Source organism: Oncorhynchus kisutch, linkage group LG24 (genome assembly GCF_002021735.2).
Source record: "Oncorhynchus kisutch isolate 150728-3 linkage group LG24, Okis_V2, whole genome shotgun sequence".
NCBI lineage: Eukaryota > Metazoa > Chordata > Actinopteri > Salmoniformes > Salmonidae > Oncorhynchus > Oncorhynchus kisutch.
Genome location: NC_034197.2, coordinates 26,938,237 through 26,959,060, shown reverse-complemented (window position 1 = coordinate 26,959,060; position 20,824 = coordinate 26,938,237). Strand labels below are relative to the sequence as shown.

The following is a 20,824-nucleotide window of genomic DNA, read 5'->3' as shown; positions in this document are numbered from 1 at the left end:
CTCCTACAACCATGATAGATTCTGCTTAGAGTTAGTTCTGAACCTTCCCGTGATGAATTCATGTCATAAGCTGAGCACGCCCCCATCTACATCGACGGGTCTTTAGTGGAGTGGGTCGAGAGCTTCAAGTTCCTCTGTGTCCACATCACTAAGGATTTATTATGGTCCAAACACACCAACACAGTCATGAAGAGGGCACGACAATGCCTCTTCCCCCTCAGGAGGCTGAAAAGATTTGGCATGGGCCCTCAGGTCCTCAGAATGCTCTACAGATTGCTGACTTAAAACATGTGCCTAATACGGGCAAAACTAAATACATGTTGTTTTTAAACTCCTACAAAAATGTTTCAAATGAACTAACTACATGTTAACTCATTAGATGGTTCTCCAATCGAATGTGTTCCACATATAATACTTATGCATTTGGATTTATATGGATTTGATGTTTAAAAAACATATAGATGAGCTGTTTAAAAAGCTAAGATAGAAAGTTAGCTTTTTCTACAGAAACAGATCGTGCCTTTTTTAATTGAACCTTTATTTAACTAGGCAAGTCAGTTAAGAACTCATTCTTATTTACAATGATGACCTACAAAAAGGCAAAAGGCCTCCTGCGGGGACGGGGCCTGGGATTAAAAAATAAATACAATATAAATATAGGACAAAACACGAATCACAACAAGAGACCCAACACTACATAAAGAGAGACCTAAAACAACAACATAACAAGGCAGCAACACATGACAACACAGCATGGTAGCAACACAACATGACAACAACATGGTAGCAACACAACATGGTACAAACATTATTGGGCAAGTCAACAGCATGAAGGTCAAGAAGGTAGAGACAACAATACATCATACATAAGCAGCCACAACTGTCAGTAAGAGGGTCCATGATTGAGTCTTTGAATGAAGAGATTGAGATAAAACTGTCCAGTTTGTGTTTTTTGCAGCTTGTTCCAGTCGCTAGCTGCAGCAAACTGAAAAGATGAGCGACCCAGGGATGTGTGTGCTTTGGAGACCTTTAACAGAAGGTGACTGGCAGAATGGGTGTTGTATGTGGAGAATGAGGGCTGCAGTAGATACCTCAGATAGGGGGAGTGAGGCCTAACAGGGTTTTATAAATAAGCATCAACCAGTGGGTCTTGCGACGGGTATACAGAGATGACCAGTTTACAGAGTATAGAGTGCAGTGATGTGTCCTATAAGGTGCATTGGTGGCAAATCTGATGGCCGAATGGTAAAGAACATCTAGCCGCTCGAGAGCACCCTTACCTGCCGATCTATAAATTATGTCTCCGTAATCTAGCACGGGTAGGATGGTCATCTGAATCAGGGTTAGTTTGGCAGCTGGGGTGAAAGAGGAGCGATTACGATAGAGGAAACCAAGTCTAGATTTAACTTTATATGTTAACTTTGATATGTGCTGAGAGAAGGACAGTGCACCGTCTAGCCATACTCCCAAGTACTTGTATGCAGTGATTACCTCAAGCTCTAACCCCTCAGAGGTAATAATAACACGGGCATTCTTCTTACCAAACCACATGACCTTTGTTTTGAAGGTGATCAGAACAAGGTTAAGGGTAGAGAGAGCTTGTTGGACACTAAGAAAGCTTTGTTGCATTTAACACAAAATCCGGTGAGGGGCCAGCTGAGTATAAGACTGTATCATCTGCATATAAATGGATGAGAGAGCTTCCTACTGCCTGAGCTATGTTGTTGATGTAAATTGGGGAAGAGTGTGGGGCCTAGGATTGAGCCTTAAGGTACTCCCTTGGTGACTCCCAGATTTTCTGACTTTATACACTGCACTCTTTGAGAAAGGTAGTTAGCAAATAGGCCTATAACAGTCAGGATCAGCTTGATCTCCCCCTGTAAGTAAAGGACTAACTGTGGTTGCCTTCCAAGCAATGGGAACCTCCCCAGAAAGGAGAGACAGGTTTTAAAGGTCAGAGAGAGGCTTGGCGATGATAGGGGCAGCATCCTTAAAGAAGAAAGGGTCTAAACCATCTGACTAGATGTTTTTTTGAGGTGAAGTTTCAGGAGCTCATTTAGCACCTCGGGCTCAGTGACTGCCTGCAGGGGGGAACTTTGTAGCGGGGCAGGGGAAAAAGAGGGAGAAGCATCGGAGACAGTCGCATTAGAAGGGGTGGGAGATGAGGAAATGTTGGATGGGCAAGGAGGCAGGGCTGAGTTAAATAGGAATCCTGACTTAATGAAGTGTTGATTAATGAGCTCAGCCATGTGCTTCTTGTCAGTAACAACCACATCATCAACATTAAGGGACATGGGCAGCTGTGAGGAGGAGGGTTTATTCTCCAGGTCTTTAACCGTTTTCCAGAACTTCTTGGGCTTAGACCCACAGAGAGAGAACTGCTCCTTAAAGTAACTAACTTTGGCCTTCTGGATAACCTGAGTGCACTTATTTCTCATTTGCGTGAATGATAGCCAGTCAGTATGCGTGTGCCGAGCCTTTCTCCAAATGCAATTCTTGAGGTGGAGTAACTTTCTTTATGGGGGCATGTTTGTTAACAATACCACTGAAAATGTCAAAAAAGAAGATCCAAGTGTCTTCGACAGTGGGGATCAAGCTGTTTCTTTACCATCTTACAGAGGCCAGTTCATGAAGGAAGGCTTGCTCATTAAAGTTTTTTAGCAAGCGTCTATGACAAATCAGGACAGGTCGTTTCACTGAGCAGCCATTACGAACACAGGCTGTAAAACAGTGATCACTATCACGATTACTTTTGAGGATAACATCGAGGAGAGTAGCCTTTTCTGTTTGGAGTCATACCTTTGTGGGATTGGTGATAATCTAATAAAGATTTAGGGAGTTCATTGGTCAGGTGGTTTAAGCATGGACTTGGTCAGGTGGTTTAAGTATGTCCCAGTTTAGGTCACCTAGCAGGACAAATTCAGACTTGGTGTAAGGGGCCAGGAGAGAGCTTAGGGCAGGTAGGGTACATGCTGGTGCTGATGGAGGACAATAGCACCCAGCATCAGTCTACAAAGAGCTATTTGAAAGTTTAATGCTTAAAACCAGCAAATCAAATAGTTTGGGGACAGACTTGGTAGAGACAACTGAGCACTGAAGGTGATCCTTGGTAAAGATTGCCACTCCCCTACCTTTTGGAAGCTCTGTCTTGCTGAAAAAGGTTATAACCAGAAAGGTTAACATCAGTATTCAAAACACTCTTCCTTAACCACGTCTCAGTAATGACAAACACATCTGGATTGGAGCTGTGAACCCACACTTTCAATTGATCCATTTTAGGTAATACACTTCGAGTGTTGACATGCAGAAAACCCAGGCTTCTACGAGAGCAGAAATCAGTGAAGCAGATATCAGAGCACAAGTCAGAATTGGGGCTATCAACAGTAGGTGGGCCAGGGTGTACAGGCACATTTCCAGATATCATCAACAGTAATACAATCAAGGCACGGCATAGTTCAGGGAGAGCACTGCAGTGCTGATTTATGACATCTGAATATGCATCAGATGGCAACAAGATCAGATGGCAACAAGCCTTTCTCTGAGCAGTAGGAAGCAGATTATTCAGTAAACCTTTCTGTTCTTGATTGATAATTTTTTATCAAAGTGCAGCTGATACTACTCTTAAACCTTTGGATGCCAACTACCATAGTGCCCTTCGTTTTGTTTCTGGCGACAGTTTTGGTACTCGTCACTATATTCTGTATAAAAATGTTGGCTGGACTTTACTAAACACCTGTAGATTACTCCCTTTTTGTTTACAAAACCCTACTTCATAAAATGCCATCTTATCGAACTCTGCTGTTGAAGTGTAGACACCGGAGTTTCTTAACCCTTTCACTGGATTGGTTAACTCTTGAGGTTCCTATGGCCTCCCTCGAGCTAGTTTTAATGCACGGTATTGCTGGAACATTCGCTACAGAGGGTAGTGTGGACGGCCCAGTATATCACTGGTGCCGAACTCCCTGCCACCCGGGACCTCTATACAAGGCGGTGTCAGTGGAAGGCCCTAAAAATTGTCAGACTCCGGCCACCCAAGTCATATACTCTTCTCTCTGCTACCACACGGCAAGTGGTACCGATGCACCAAGTATGGAACAGGAGCCTGAACAGCTTCTACCCCCAGGCCATAAGACTACTAAATAGTTACCAAGTAGCTACAGATTTTTGGACACTGTGTTAATAAACCTCCAAACAAGCTTCAATGCCATACAACACTCCTTCCGTGGCCTCCGACTGCACTTAAACGCTAGTAAAACTAAATGCATGCTCTTCAACCGATCGCTGCCCGCACCTGCCCGCCCGCCTAGCATCACTACTCTGGACGGTTCTGACTTAGAATATGTGGACAACTATAAATACCTAGGTGTCTGGCTAGACTGTAAACTCTCCTTCCAGACTCATATTAAGCATCTCTAATCCAAAATTAAAGTTAGAATCGGCTTCCTATTTCACAACAAAGACTCCTTTACTCATGCTGCCAAACATACATGACATGCTATTCTATAAAATCATTTCTCCGTAATTAATATTACCTGATTGAGCTAATAAATGGAATTAACTAGAGTCGGGGCACCAAAAAATAATATTTATAGAGCTGTTATCTTCCGAATAAACTCTTTAAAGACCTAGTAATATTTTACATCAATAGCAGTCAATATTAATCGTCACCTTAATTCGGTCTCATCTGAAAGTTGTAAATTCTTGGTTATCTGCACGAACCCTGACTAACAAGTTGAATCAGCAATACAAAACTGGGTTTAATTATTTATTTACTAAATACCTAACTAATCACACAGAATTACACGTACACATTATTAATCAACTTGATTACAAATTACGTCATAATGGAAAACGTCCCTAGCGGGCGGAACAGATATGACAGCTGGTTACACAAAAGAAAAGGGGCTGGGTTTGAGTGAAAGAGCTGGAAGACTGAGGAACAAAGGGCGAAGCTGTGCTATAGTAGATACAGTATCTTATGCATTCTAAATTACCGCCCATTTGGAAAAGGAAAATGCAATAAATATTTACTCTGAGCTGCGCTTCAGTAGGTTGGTGGTAGATAGAAGGCTGTGTTGCCAAACCGAGTCCTTTGTCCTTTGAAGAATGTCTCTGGTGGTCAATTGGATACGTTGTAGTAACTTCGTTGTGTGATAGACGGGATACTGGGTCTGTTCCTTCCTAACCCTCGTTTGCATCTGCTGTTGCTAACTCAACGGCTAGGAGGTATCACTTCTGCAGTGAATAAGAGTTCAAAGTTCATACCATTTGCAACCAAAGCTCACGCTGTTGTTGGCTTCGTTCTGTAGTTATTATCTGAACCATTCTGACATCGGACCGTCGTCCTCACATACTCGGAACAGGAGGTTATATTGTCGTCAAGGCTTTATATAGGAAGGGACAGGAGGGCGTGTTTGAAAAGTTTTATAGCTCATGTCCCTTCACAGGGGCGGGCCACTGATTGAGCAGAGCCCTACCTTACGAAAACCCAAATCTCACATTTTAGAAGCTAAAATCACATTTCATCCCATCACAAATAATTTCATATTCCAACATTTAAATTGAATAACAATTCCATGTGAATCTGATAACTCTGATGTGTAGACTTTCCACTGTAGAGTTTGTCATCTTATCATTGATGAGAATGTCTCAGATGACAACCGAACTGACATAATATTAATTAAGTACCACCGCATATGTTCAATTGGTCGGATTACCAGAATATAGTTAATTTCCCCTCACCTTCTTATGTTCCCAGAATCTCTATGTTAACCAAAGGGGTTTGCAAATGTAACATCAGTAGGGTAGAGAGAGGAAAAAGGGGGGAAGAGGTATTTATGACTGTCATAAACCTACCCCCAGGCCCACGTCATGACAATACCCTCATAAAACTGACTATCCTGCCGATCCTTGACTTCGGCGATGTCATTTACAAATTATCCTCCAACACTCTACTCAGCAAACTGGATGCAGTCTATCACAGTGCCATCAGTTTTGTCACCAAAGCCCCATATACTACCCACCATTGCGACCTGTATGCTCTTGTTGGCTGGTCCTCGCTACATATTCGTCGCCAAACCCACTGGCTACAGGTCATCTATAAGTCTTTGCTAGGTAAAGCTCCGCCTTATTTCAGCTCACTGGTCACCATAGCAACACCCACCCATAGCACGCACTCCAGCAGGTATATTTCACTGGTCATCCCTAAAGCCAACAACTCATTTGGCCGCCTTTCCTTCCAGTTCTCTGCTGCCAATGACTGGAACTAATTGCAAAAATCACTGATGTTGGAGACTTATATCTCCGTCATAAACTTCAAACATTGGCTGTCAGAGCAGCTTACCGGTCACTGCAGCTGTACACAGCCCATCTGTAATTAGCCTATCCAACCAACTACCTACATCATCCCCATTTTATTCCTGATCTTTTGCACACCAGTATTTCAACTTGCACATCCTCATCTGCGTATCTATCACTCCAGTGTTAATTGCTAAATTGTAATTATTTTGGCTTCTATGGCCTATTTATTGCCTCCCTACTCTTCTACATTTGCACACACTGTACATAGATTTTTCAATTTTTCTTTTCTTTTGTGTTGTTGACTGTACGTTTGTTTGTTTGTCATGCTGTTGTTTTTTGTCACACTGCTTTGCTTTATCTTGACCAGGTCGCAGTTGTAAATGAGAACTTGTTCTCAGCTGGCCTACCTGGTTTAATAAAGGTGAAAATCTGCATTGACCCTTTTTGCACTAACTTTTATAACTCAACACATACACTGCTGCTACTGTTTACTATCTATTCAAAGTTACAGTGGCAATTTTATCATGTTAACCTTAGTGGGGCAAACTCAACCCAATTTTCTTTAGATGCATGCCAGCAATGTCACTACACAACACTAAACAATACATTAATTGCACTATAATGGTGACAAACGGTGCCCACACTGTTAGGGCCTACATAAAGCTGTCCCAACAGCAGAGCTTTCTTTACAGCACCACGGAGTGAATCCTTACCACCGCTATCAGCGAAGTCTCATCTGGCAGTGAAAAAGACTATTCCGCCTCATTTACTGCCTTTTAAAAACCATAGCTTATATGGCTGACTTGCTTAAATAAATATGGTTTCTACTGACTCCTTGTCGATTTGTGTGTAACTCAATAAAAAACGCATTCTCCTTCAGTAATAGCAAATGTTGACACGAGTTTTGAAGCATACACAAACATCGTTACATTTGTTCAGTAAATTCATAATGTTTGTTTTTATATCATTAACACTTTCTAAGTATAAGCAACTGCAAGCAAACGAGCTGCGAAGAGGTAGCCCTTTGTTCAGCACTTTCAAAATGGACACCGACAGAAATTCAGATAGGTGTTAGTTCAGATAAATTCAGCAAGATGTTGAGGCCTAAACTTGACTCTTTTAAGTAGACAGAGATACACACACTGTTAGCCTACCATTTGAAGTATTTTATTAGGCCTACGAGAGCTCAAAAAGAAGGAAAATACAATCATGAAGATCAACTTTTTGTGACTAGAATGACGTTGTACACAACAGCCAAGTTTCCGGGACATAGACATGTCTTATATGGGCAGAAAGCTTAAATTCTTGTTAATCTAACTGCAGTGTCCAATTAACAGTCACTATTACTTTGAAAAAAGACCATGCTATTGTTTGAGGAGAGTGCACAACAACAAAACTCATCAAGGCAACTGGTTTAAAATACATTCACCTCTGAAGGTAAATAATGTACTTACATTCAGTAACCTTGCTCTGATTAGTTTTCTTGAGGGTCCTAGAGATAAAAATGTAGCATATTTTGGTTTGATAAAATCAATTTTTATGTTCAAATGTAGGAACTGGGGTCTACCGTTTGACCCCACTGCTGTCTCTGGCACCATACACACCCGGCCGTATAGATGTGTGAAAGTTAGTATATAAGCTAATGATCCATCATATATGCCATTCTTGGGAGTGTGTAAACTTAACATTTTTATTACCATAGAATTTGTGTACGTTCTCTACAGTTATGTACTTGAAAATGTATACATTTACCAATTCGGCACATTTAATCAGACTCCTGGCAGACTTGATACAAAATATTGTGCAGTAATGTAATTCTTCACTGGATCAGTCTGAAATTTTGCACACTCACTGCTGCTGTCTGGTGGCAAAAATCTAACTTACCCCTAGATTTCTATTAGAGCTGGGCAATATGGCCAAAATATCATATCATATATATATATGGTATTTTTCTCATTTTTGACAATTTGAGTGTTTTATGTTTTTGATTTAATAAAAGTTCAACATTTGCTTTATGTGTAGTGCATGACCCTAGGGTGGCAACACACACATTCTAAATAATTTCAATGGGTCTTTCTTACTGTTCAATTCAACTTCAACCTAAAATCATTTTCTGCATTTCCATCAATTTCTGCATTTCCTGCACTCATTTGAGATCATTTCCACACTGCCACGATATGGGCAAAAATACTAGGCCTTATTTAAAACCAAATGTTGTTGCGATTTAGATCAAAATAGTGATGCACTGATATGACGTTTTTGGCCGATATTTATCTTGACAAAAAAACCTGATGCCGATATTGAACATTTTAGTGGCCTTTTAAGCATTCTAGTACAGTTAAATAATTAACACACACACACATGGACACAGCGGTCTAAGGCACTGCATGTCAGTGCAAGAGGCATCACTACAGTCCCTGGTTCCAATCTAGGCTGTATCACATCCGGCCGTGATTGGGAGTTCCATAGGGCGGCGCACAATTGGCCCAGTGTTGTCCCGCGCCGTCATTGTAAATAAGAATTTGTTCTTCACTGACTTGCCAAGTTTAAATCAAGTTTACACACACCACACTGACCCAAAGTTATTTTGTCTGTATTTACGTATGTCCCCATTACCAGTAAAGCATAATCAAAACCTATTACTTTCACTTACTTGCTGTGCTGTTTCGTTGTTCATTGAGCACAAACAACATGCTGACACCAGTACTGCTATAAATTCATAAAAAATCCTACAATGTGATTTTCTGGATTTTTTTTCTCATTTTGTCTGTCATAGTTGAAGTGTACCTATTATGAAAATTACAGGCCTCTCATCTTTTTAAGTGGGAGAACTTGCACAATTGGTGGCTGACTAAATACTTTTTTGTCCCACTGTATATAAGCAGTTTAACAATTGGGATGTACATATTTTGGTATGATGAGCACATAAGAGGCAAGCCATAATATAGATTAAAACATGAGCGAGCTAAAATGGACGATATGCCTATTTGATCAGCACTTTTGAAATGGACAGAATTAAGCTCATCGGCCATTCTTACATAAATAACAGGGAATTAAATAGGCAGAAAATTTAAAGCTTTAACAGTATTCTATGACATTTATCTCAAATTGGCTATAGGCTACTTGTGCACCACCAAGTCAGAACAGTAGGTTAAGTTCTGAGGGGGAGAGACCAAATTCTTAGGGTGAGACACATGGGTTACTAACAGCTTGCTACACAACATACACTTGGTATTACTTTCTTAGCTACATATACAGTGCCTTGCGAAAGTATTCGGCCCCCTTGAACTTTGCGACCTTTTGCCACATTTCAGGCTTCAAACATAAAGATATAAAACTGTATTTTTTTGTGAAGAATCAACAAGTGGGACACAATCATGAAGTGGAACGACATTTATTGGATATTTCAAACTTTTTTAACAAATCAAAAACTGAAAAATTGGGCGTGCAAAATCGCAAGGCACAGTACATATCTCCCTGGTATATTACATAATCTATGCCGCAACATACTAGACAGGCCTTTTTTTGGATTTACTGTTGCTGTGCTCAATTGAACAGGAAGGTGGAGCTGCGTTCCTTTTTGTGGTCATTAAAGTCTGGCATTCTCTGGAGTTATGGTGATTTCAAGACAACGGGGAACTCTGGGGGGGGGGGGGGGGGGGGCGAGATTGAATCATGACGTCAGTGCTCTTCAGGTCAGAAAGTTGGTGCTCTAGAAAAAGACCAGAGATTCTGAGTTGTTGAACATTTATTGTCCCAGTCGAAGCTCTTTTTTTTCTCAGAAGCTCTTTTTTTACTCAGAATTCCCAGTTGTCTTGAACGCATTGAAGTCAGAGATTTCCCAGTTCAGAGTTCCCAGTTGTTTTGATTGTGGCAGAAGTTATGCTGGATTGACAGCCTGGCCAATGTATTTAACCTTTTCTGGCCCTTGGTGCCTTTTAAGCTTGAAAAAGAGACCCTTTCAGACAGATGTTTTAAACCCAGAGTTGGACCACACACCCTTTCCACCGAATAGGCAGGGGAAGCAAAATAGTGATTGCTTTGCAACGCAATACATTTTATCTATAATTTCTCTGCATATGACAAGGGTTGAAAAGGATTAGCCTGTAGATTGTCAATGTGATTCATATATTTCGAAAGTATGATGTTGATCTGGTCAGTCCAATCAAAGCTACGGTAGATATGTGATTTCACATTAAAAAATGTTGTGCCCTATGATCTTGAGCCTTCTTGGATGGGCATTTCTAATGTACCCAAGGGGGCTTGAACTACCTAGCCCCAGGTGTGACCGAATACTGAGCCAATCACAGCGCAACTAGAAAACATTACCAATATCTACACTCTGTGCTTTAGCTGGCTGCCCCTCCAGCACAGAAAGCACTGAGCTAGGTTCAAACCCTTGCATTTTGGAGCTGCCTTACTCATGTTCGTATGCGGCTTTATTAACTCAAGGATAAAAAAAATTAAAAAAGTTGTTTGCAAGCTGACATGTAACAGGAATTAATGCCGAAATAACATGCAAAACAGGCCATTTATAAAAATGTATTAAATAATATACAGTGCCTTATAGTATTCAGACCCCTTGACTTTTTCCACATTTTGTTACAGCATTATTCCAAAATTAGTTCAATTGCTTTTTTCCCTCATCAATCTACACACAATACCCCATAATGTCAAAGCGAAAACAGGTTTAGAAATGTTCACAAATTTATTAAAAATGAAAAAGTGATATAACATTTACATACGTTTTCAGACCCTTTGCTCAGTACTTTGTTGAAGCCCCTTTTGCAGTGATTACAGCCACATGTTTTCGTGGTTATAACGCTACAAACTGGGCACACCTGTATTTGGGGAGTTTCTCCATTCTTTTCTACAGATCCTCTCAAGATCTGTCAGGTTGGATGTGGAGCGTTGCTGCACAGCTATTTTCAGGTCTCTCCAGAGATGTTCGATCGGGTTCAAGTCCGGGCTCTGGCTGGTCCACTCAAGGACATTCAGAGACTTGTCCTGTTGGAAGGTTGAACCTTCGCCCCCAGTCTGATGTCCTGACCGCTCTGGAGCAGGTTTTCATCAAGGATCTCTCTGTACTTTGTGCCGTTCATCTTTGCCTCGATCTTGACTAGTCTCCCAGTCATTACCGCTGGAAAACATTCACACATCATTATGCTGCCACCACCATGCTTCACCGTAGGGATGGTGGCAGGTTTCCTCCAGACGTGACGCTTGGCAGTCAGGCCAAAGACTTCAATCTTCTTCATCAGACAAGAGAGTCTTTAAGTGCCTTTTGGCAAACTCCAAGTGGGCTGTCATGCCTGATTTGTGGAGTGCTGCAGAGATGATTTGAGGGTTCTCCCATCTTCACTGAGGGACTCTTAAGCTCTTATCACAGTGACCATCGAGTTCTTGGTCACCTTTCTGACCAAGGCCCTTCTCCCCGATTGTTCAGTTTGGCCAGGAGGCCAGCTCTAGAAAGTCTTGGTGGTTCCAAACTTCTTCTATTTAAGAATGATGGAGGCCACAGTGTTCATGGGGACCATAAATAATGCAGACATTTTTTGGTACTCTTCCCAGGCACAATCCTGTCTCGGAGCTCTACGGACAATTCCTTCAACCTCATGGCTTGGATTTTGCTCTGACATGCATTGTCAACTGTGGGACCTTTTAAATAGACAGGTGTGTGTGCGCCTTTCCAAATCATGTCCACTCAGTTGAATTTACCACAGGTGGACTCCACTCAAGTTGTAGAAACAGCTCAAGGATGATCAATGGAAACAGGATGAATACTTATGTAAATAAGATATTTCTGTTTATTTTTGCAGACGTTCTAAAAACCTATTTTTGCATTGTCATATGGGGTATTGTGTGTAGATTGCTGAGGATTTTGTTTTATTTAATGCATTTTAGAATAAGGCTGTAACGTAACAATGTGGAAAAAGTCAAGGGTTGTGAATACTTTCCGAAGTCACTGTTTCTTTGGTGGGAATTTCCCCAAGAAGATTCGAGGCTGTAATCGCTGCCAAAGGTGCTTCAACAAAGAACTGATTAAAGGATCTGAATACTAATGTAAATGTGATATTTCTTTTAGAATGTCTAAAAACCTTATTTTTTTGCTTTGTCATTATGGGGTATTGTGTGTAGATTGAGGGAGAAAAAAATATCAATTTTAGAATAAGGCATTAACGTAAGAAAATATGGAAAAAGTGAAGGGCTCTGAATACATACACAAAAAGCATGTTTTTAGCTAACCAGTTAGGCCTCAAAACAGTTGGGGTCTCCGCTGCCTAGTTAATTTGTACATATTGACCTCAATTAACTCATGCCCCTACACAAAGACTCAGTACTGGTACCCCGTGTATATAGCCAAGTTATCATTACTCATTGTGTATTTATTATTATGTTTTATCACTAGGTGTTTTACTTTTCTATTACTTTTCAATGTTTTCCATCTCTACATTGTTGGGAAGGATTTCACTGTTAGTCCACCCACACCTTTTGTTTACAAAGCATGTAACAAATATAATTGGATTTGATTTAATATAGAGCAATGTTTATGTTGCAAATATAAAGATGAATTATTGATATAAATGTTTTCTGCCCCCTGTCCTGCTTTTTGAATACGTTAGAACTTTTGGTTTATTTGGTTGCATGTTATAGTGGTCATAATTCAAGCACTAGTGACAGAAAAGCTTTTGTAGTGGTGATATGATGTGGCACTGTATATTTACATTCAAATCGCATCGTTGCAGTTGGGTTTTTTAAAGTTCACTCTTTTAACAATGCATCCTAAAAGCTCATGTGTTATCGACTACATTAATTATCATATACAGTACCAGCCAAAGGTTTGGACACACCTACTCATTCAAGGGTTTGTCTTTATTTGTACTCTTTTCTACATTGTAGGATAATAGTGAAGACATCAAAACCATGACATAACACATGTAGTAACCAAAAAAGTCTTAAATCAAAATATATTTCAGATTCTTCAAAGTAGCCACCCTTTGCCTTGATGACAGCTTTGCACACTCTTGGCATTCTCTCAACCAGCTTCATGAGGAAGTCACCTTGAATGCATTTCAATTAACAGGTGTGCCTTGTTAAGGGACACTGGGACACTGTAAAGTCCATGGAGAAAAAGAACACCTCATCCCAGCTGCCCACTTCACTGAGGATAGGAAACTCTGTCACCACTGATAAATCCACTATAATTGAGAATTTCAATGAGCATTTTTCTACGGCTGTCCATGCTTTCTGTCACGCCTTGGTCATAGTATTTTGTGTTTTCTTTAATTATTTGTTCAGGCCAGGGTGTGACATGGGTTATTGTGTTGTCGTATTGTTTTTTTTTTGTAGGCATTGAGATTGTGGTTGATTAGGGGTGTGTCGAGTGTAGGCTTGGCTGCCTGAGGCGGTTCTCGATCAGAGTCAGGTGATTCTTGTTTTCTCTGATGGGGAACCGTATTTAGGTAGCCTGAGTTTCACTTTGTATTTCGTGGGTGATTGTTCCTGTCTCTGTGTAGTTTCACCAGATAGGCTGTAATTAGGTTTCACGTTCCGTTTGTTGTTTTTGTATTTATTAGTTATTTCATGTATCGTCACTTTTTTCTTCATTAAAAGATATGAGTAACCACCACGCTGCATTTCGGTCCGACTCTCTTTCAACAAACGAAGAACGCCGTTACACTTTCCACCTGGCTACCCCTACCCCGGTCAACTGCACTGTACCCCCCACAGCAACTCGCCCAAGCCTTCCCCATTTCTCCTTCTACCAAATCCACTCAGCTGATATTCTGAAAGAGCGGCAAAATCTGGACCCCTACAAATCAGCCGGGCTAGACAATCTTCTAGACAACCCTTTCTTTCTAAAATTGTCTGCCGAAATTGTTGCAACCCCTATTACTATCCTGTTCAACCTCTCTTTTGTGTCGTCTGAGATTCCCAAAGATTGGAAAGCAGCTGCGGTCATCCCCCTCTTCAAAGAGGGGGTCACTCTTGACCCAAACTTCTACAGACCTATATCTATCCTACCCTGCCTTTTCTAAGGTCTTCGAAGGCCAAGTCAACGAACAGATTACCGACCATTTCGAATCCCACCGCTCGTTCTCCGCTATGCAATCTGGTTTCAGAGCTGGTCATGGGTGCACCTCAGCCACTCTCAAGGTCCTAAACGATATCTTAACCGCCATTAATAAGAAACAATACTGTGCAGCCGTATTCATTGACCTGGCCAAGGCTTTCGACTCTGTCAATCACCACCTCCTCATTGGCAGACTTGATAGCCTTGGTTTCTCAAATGATTGTCTCGCCTCGTTCACCAACTACTTCTCTGATAGAGTTCAGTGTGTCAAATTGGAGGGCCTGTTGTCCGGGCCTCTGGCAGTCTCTATGGGGGTGCCACAGGGTTCAATTCTTGCGCCGACTCTCTTCTCTGTATACATCAATAATGTCGCTCTTGCTGCTGGTGAGTCTCTGATCCACCTCTGCAGACGACACCATTCTGTATACTTCTGGCCCTTCTTTGGACACTGTGTTATCTTAAGGTATAAGGGGCAGCATTTTCACTTTTGGATAAATAGCGTGCCCAATTTCAACTTCCTGCTACTCATGCCAAGAATATATAAGATATGCGTATTATTAGTAGATTTGGATAGGAAACACTCTGCAGTTTCTAAAACTGGTTGAATCATGTCTGTGAGTAAAACAGAACTTATGTAGCAGGCAAAACCCAGAGGACTAACCGTTCAGATTTTTTTTAGAGGTCTCTGTCTGTTCACTGAATTCTCATTGGCAAACGATATTTCTTAGTAACTTGTTTTCTGTTCCTACCTCTTCCACTGGATGTCCCCAGTCTTTTGAATTTGGTCGAGGTTATTCATTTGTGCAATGAAGAAGTAGGGCCAACTAGGAACTGCGTAACACTGTTGAGAGTTGCGCAATACTTGAAACGTAGCTTGGTTTGTTGTGTTCCTGTATTGAACACAGACCCAATTGTCTTCATTTTGATCGATTATTAACGTTTAAAAATACCTAAAGCTGTATTACAAAAGTAGTTTGAAATATTTTGGCAAAGTTTATAGACAACTTTTGAAATATTTTGTTGTGACGTTGCGCATTTTGGAAGCTGTTTTTTTCTGGATCAAACGGGACAAATAAATAGATATTTTGGATATATATGGATGGAATTAATCGAACAAAAGGACCAATTGTGATGTTTATGGGACATATTGGAGTGCCAACAAAAGAAGCTCTACATAGCCCATCTATAATTTACCCAAACAACTACCCCTTCCCCTACTGTATTTATTTATTTATTTATTTATTTATTTTGCTCCTTTGCACATTCTTCCACTGTAAATCTACCATTCCAGTGTTTTACTTGCTATGTTGTATTTACTTTACCTCCCTTATCTCACCTCATTTGTTCACATTGTATATAGACTTATTTTTCTACTGTATGTTTGTTTTACTCCATGTGTAACTCTCTGTTGTTGTATGTGTCGAACTGCTTTGCTTTATCTTGGCCAGGTCGCAATTGTAAATGAGAACTTGTTCTCAACTTGCCTACCTGGTTAAATAAAGGTGAAATAAATCAAATAAAAAGTTAATTTGTGGAATTTATTTTCTTAATGCGTTTGAACCGATCAGTCGTATTGTGACAAGGTTGGGGTGGTATACAGAAGATAGCCCTATTTGTATACAGAAGATATATAGAAGATAGCCCTGCCAAGTCCATATTATGGCAAGAACAGATCAAATAAGCAAAGAGAAATGACTGACCATCATTACTTTAAGACATGAAGGTCAGTCAAGCCGTAAAATGTCAAGAGCTTTGAAAGTTTCTTCAAGTGGAAAACCATTAAGCACTATGATGAAACTGGCTCTCATGAGGACCGCCACAGGAAAGGAAGACCCAGAGATACCTCTGCTGCAGAAGAAAAGTTCATAAGAGTTACCAGCCTCAGATTGCAGCCTAAATAAATGCTTCAGATTTCAAGTAACAGACACATCTCAACATCAACTGTTCAGAGGAGACTATGTGAATCACGGTCGAATTACTGCAAAGGAACCACTACTAATGGACACCAATAATAAGAAGAGACTTGCTTGGGCCAAGAAACACAAGCAATGGATATTAGACCGGTGGAAATCTGTCCTTTGGTCTGAGTCCAAATGTGACATTTTTGGTTCCATTTGCCATGTCTTTGTGAGATGCAGGGTAGGTGAAAAGATGATCTCCGCATGTGTGGTTCCCACCGTGAAGCATGGAGGAAGAGGTGGGGGGGTGCTTTGCTGGTGACACCGTCAGTGATTTATTTCGAATGTAAGGCACATTTAACCAGCATGGCTACCACAGCAATCTGCAGCGATATGCCATCCCATCTGGTTTGCGGGACTATCATTTGTTTTTCAACAGGACAATGATCCAAAACACACCTCCAGGCTGTGTAAGGGCTATTTGACCAAGAAGGAGAGTGATGGAGTGCTGCATCAGATGACCTGGCTTCCACAATCACCTGACCTCAACCCAATTGAGATGGTTTGGGATGAGTTGGACCGCAAAAAGGAAAAGCAGCCAACAAGTGCTCAGCATATGTGGGAACTCCTTCAAGACTGTTGGAAAAGCATTCCTCCTGAAGCTGGTTGAGAGAATGCCAAGAGTGTGCAAAGCTGTCATCAAGGCAAAGGGTGGCTTATCTCAAATATAAAATACATTTTGATTTGTTTAACACTTTAGTGGTTACTACATGGCATGTGTTATTTTGATGTCTTCACTATTATTCTACAATATAGGAAAAGGTAAAAATTAAAGAGTTGGTGTGTCCAAACTTTTGCCTGGTACTGTAAATGCACTATTAAAGAGGTAAATCTGTATTTTCAAAGGTGCATACTGTTTGAATTGTCATGTATTATTCAATATTACATATTGGTCCTTGGAGTTATTCCTAAACACTTAGTTTCAAGGCCTGAAAAATGGTCACCTATCCAATTCACCCAGACAGAAATATAAAGCAATATAATTACATTTTGAAAATAAATGGGTAATGTTGTGACCTACTATTCAATGTACTTCACTTTCCATCCTTCTACAGAATTTGAATATCCTTGTAAATTGCCTCATCTGTAGCCTTCTATTTGAAAGGGTTTTTAGAGCGTTACATGGCCTGTCTATGTGGGAAAGGAGCTGTCCAGAGTTCTGACCACTCAAGCAGCCCAATCTCTGTGTATCTGAAGAGACAGCGACTCAGTTTTTTTCTCAGCTCTGAGCCTGTCAGACACGATATAGGGCTGAAAGAAATGGCGTTTCTCATTCAACAAATGATTTTAGGGGTGATGGTTCAATGGGACTTCTCAGTTAGTGAGTAATGCCTGCATGACTATCATGCTGCACTGGTACAGGGTTAGTATGAACACCAATCAATATTACAATAGTTGGCAGTGTATTGGACGGGAGCTGTGCTATGTGTGTCAATGAATCTCAGCGCTTCATATTGACCCGATGTCGCTGCTCTGCTCAGCTCGACCAGGTTCAGTGGTGAATGTGATGGGGGTTTGCTCTAACGAATTCACTGGACCACTTGGTGATTGGTTTGTTCAGCAGGATTTGTTCCGTTTGTAGTAGAGCTTTGGCAAATATTCTAATGTGCAGAGCACTTTAAACATGTTCACACACACACAATATGGGTGAGACACAGCAGTGGATACAGAGGCAGACAGACAGAGAGTGACACAGATTTTACACCTGTTTGTTAAAATGGGAAGCTGTGGTTTGTCTATATCAGGGATGGGCAACTCCAGACCTCGGGGGCCCGGAGGAGTGGTGTCAGACTTTTTCCCCCATCTCTAGCAAACACAGCTGATTAAACGAATTGCATTCTAAACTGAAGATCATGATTAGTTGATTATTGGAGACCAACGTGTTAGCTGTGTCTGGGGCAAAAGTGTGACACCAATCGGGGCAAAAGTGTGACACCAATCGGGGCAAAAGTGTGACACCAATCAGTCCCCTGAGGACTAGAGTTGCCCATCCCTGGTCTAAATCAAATAGATTTCAAAACGATTGTGTGAAGCCTGCATTTCATGTGCTGACAACGACAATGAGAGATGGCACCAAATGCCATTGCCAGCTATCAAATAATCACATTTTTGTCTGTTTTAGTTTCTCCTCTGTGTGATTTAAAGAACTGTATGGCTGAGGATAAAACAAATACACAGAGAGCTCCATATATAAGTTGAAGTACTTTTCTTCTAATATCTCAGGAGTAGAGCTGATGGTGAGTTGAGAGAGAGAGATGACTCTGCTGTCCCTCTGTTGGCGATGTACTCTGAGGAGAAAGACTTAGGTGATCAACAGGGTATAGAAGAGAGGGAAATGGGAGAAAGAGGGAGTGGAAGGGAGGTAGCCATGTGGGATAGTATAGTGCTGAGAGGTAGCCAGCAGCGAATCTTCAGCCCCAGAGAGTCCAGATGGTTCTGTTGAAAACAACAATGAAGTTCTATAATTCCAAAGGACCACCATCTCCTCATTCAACAATTCAACTTCCCCCATAATTAGGAAAAATGCTGGAGTCACATACTTTAGATTGTAATCTCCGCTCAACTTACAATAAGAAACGCAAGCAATTTCCTGTCCATTCATAATTAGTGAAAATGCCCAAGCTAGGCAAGGTAACTTTCAACTCGTATTACTTTCCCCCTACTCCATATGAGGAGAATGGGTAGGCGATGACAGTGCACATACATTTAGCTAGATATAGCCTGTAGCTTTATTGGCTCTGAATGCAGTGTTCCAGAGAACAGCCATGTGCGGAGCGCTTTCCCTTAATGGTATAGTGGCATTTATTTCATTCTGTCTGTGTAAAGTACTGTATACTCCTGTGGAATCGCATGGCTGCCACTATGTTGATGTAATTTCTTGTCCTAGGGAGGAAATGCACATTTAGGTTCCATCTCGGATGAATAGCAAAGGCTATTTATACGTATTCATGAATTGGGTGTGGGAATTTCCATGTGGAGTTGATCATCAACAAATAAGGCACTGACAGCTATCAGTGTAGCTAGCTATCTTGCTAACCTAGCCAGCTAATGTTATCTGTAGTTGCGGTTGTATTTTTTTTACTACACTGTATTCAAAAGATTAGTCAGCTGGCTCTATGGTTGGTTCTGGAGTTGGAAGCCTTCCGTAAATCATATCCATGTGAATGCTGTGTCATTGATTAAGGGAAGACTTTGCCACAGATGTAAACCACTGGCCAATCTTTGACGTCACCATCTATTGTTATTTCCAAGGTTTTGGCATCTTCCATAATTTGCGGCCGCGAATCCACCATAAAATTGCTAGAAAGAGTAAGATGACGCTCCGGTAATTTGAATAACTATTGAAAGATAGCTGATATGCGTTTTTGTTTATTGTTATGACACTGTGCAACGTCTGGTAGGTAGGCAGGCTGCTGCCAGTCTTCGGCTGCGGTACAAGCAAAGCCAAGTCAACCCGTGCTCATGGTTCTCACAGGGGAAGTGAAATGATAGACTATTAATGACTTTGCTCATGATCATGTATGCCACAGATGACATGAAACTATGAGTTCCTTGAATTGTATTTTGCAGGTGCCTTTTAATTATCTGGATCGAAACTTGTGGTTCATAGCTAATGTTATACCATTCAAAGCAGTGGAGTGTGTAGCGATGCTAAACTTTAGTGGTCCAAAACATTCATCTTGGGGCGAGTGGGTTTGCTAAATGCTATCATCACGCAATCATACTATTATATCAAATGGTAATATATATTATTTATTTATTATTATTATTAAAAAAATAAAAATACAGACAAGCTCAAAAATAAGTGAAAATGTGGTCCCCCCTGGTGGTACTTGAGGCGTCACTACAGACCCGGGTTCGATCCCAGGCTGTGTCAAGAGGCGGTGCACAATTGGACCAGCATCGTCCGGGTTAGGGGAAGGTTTGGCCGGCCGGGATGTCTTTGTCCCATCGCGCTCTAGTGACTACTTGTGGCAGGTCGGGCACCTGTAAGCTGACTTTGTTCGCCAGCTAGACTGTGTTTCCTCCGACACATTCCGGGTTAAGTGTCAAGAAGCAGTGGGGCTTGGCAGGGTCGTGTTTCGGACGAAGCATGGTGGAGGTGCAAAAACATACATTTGTATCCGGTATTTTAATGTGCTCCATGGCTCAAGGCGGTCAAGTGGAGACAAGGCTGTTTGGCTCATCAGTCGCAAAGAGGAATACCTTTGCAGCTGTTTCTGATTAATAAACAATGCCATGCTGGTGAAAGGTATCATTTAAAAAAAACAGCCCTGAAACAAAACGTATGGTGAAAAATTATTTCTGTATCATAGGAAAAGACACAGCATTCACATGGATTTGAACAAAGTGGGCAGTTCAGATTTGTCACTTCAAGCCCAAATATATCATACTTTGACTAAAACAAAGACTTATTGACTTAAATCGTTGTGCAACATCATGGGACAGCTCTGGCCTTTATCTTTCAGCTCGAAAAGGTGCATTTCTACTG

The 20,824-nt window shown here is 41.1% G+C and overlaps 1 protein-coding gene across 2 annotated transcripts in view; it reads left to right on the top strand.

Moving 5' to 3' along the window:
• The window catches only part of LOC109869766 (IQ motif and SEC7 domain-containing protein 1), a 220,219-nt gene that overhangs the window by 21,732 nt on the left and 177,663 nt on the right, over positions 1 to 20,824 (top strand). The window lies entirely within an intron of this gene.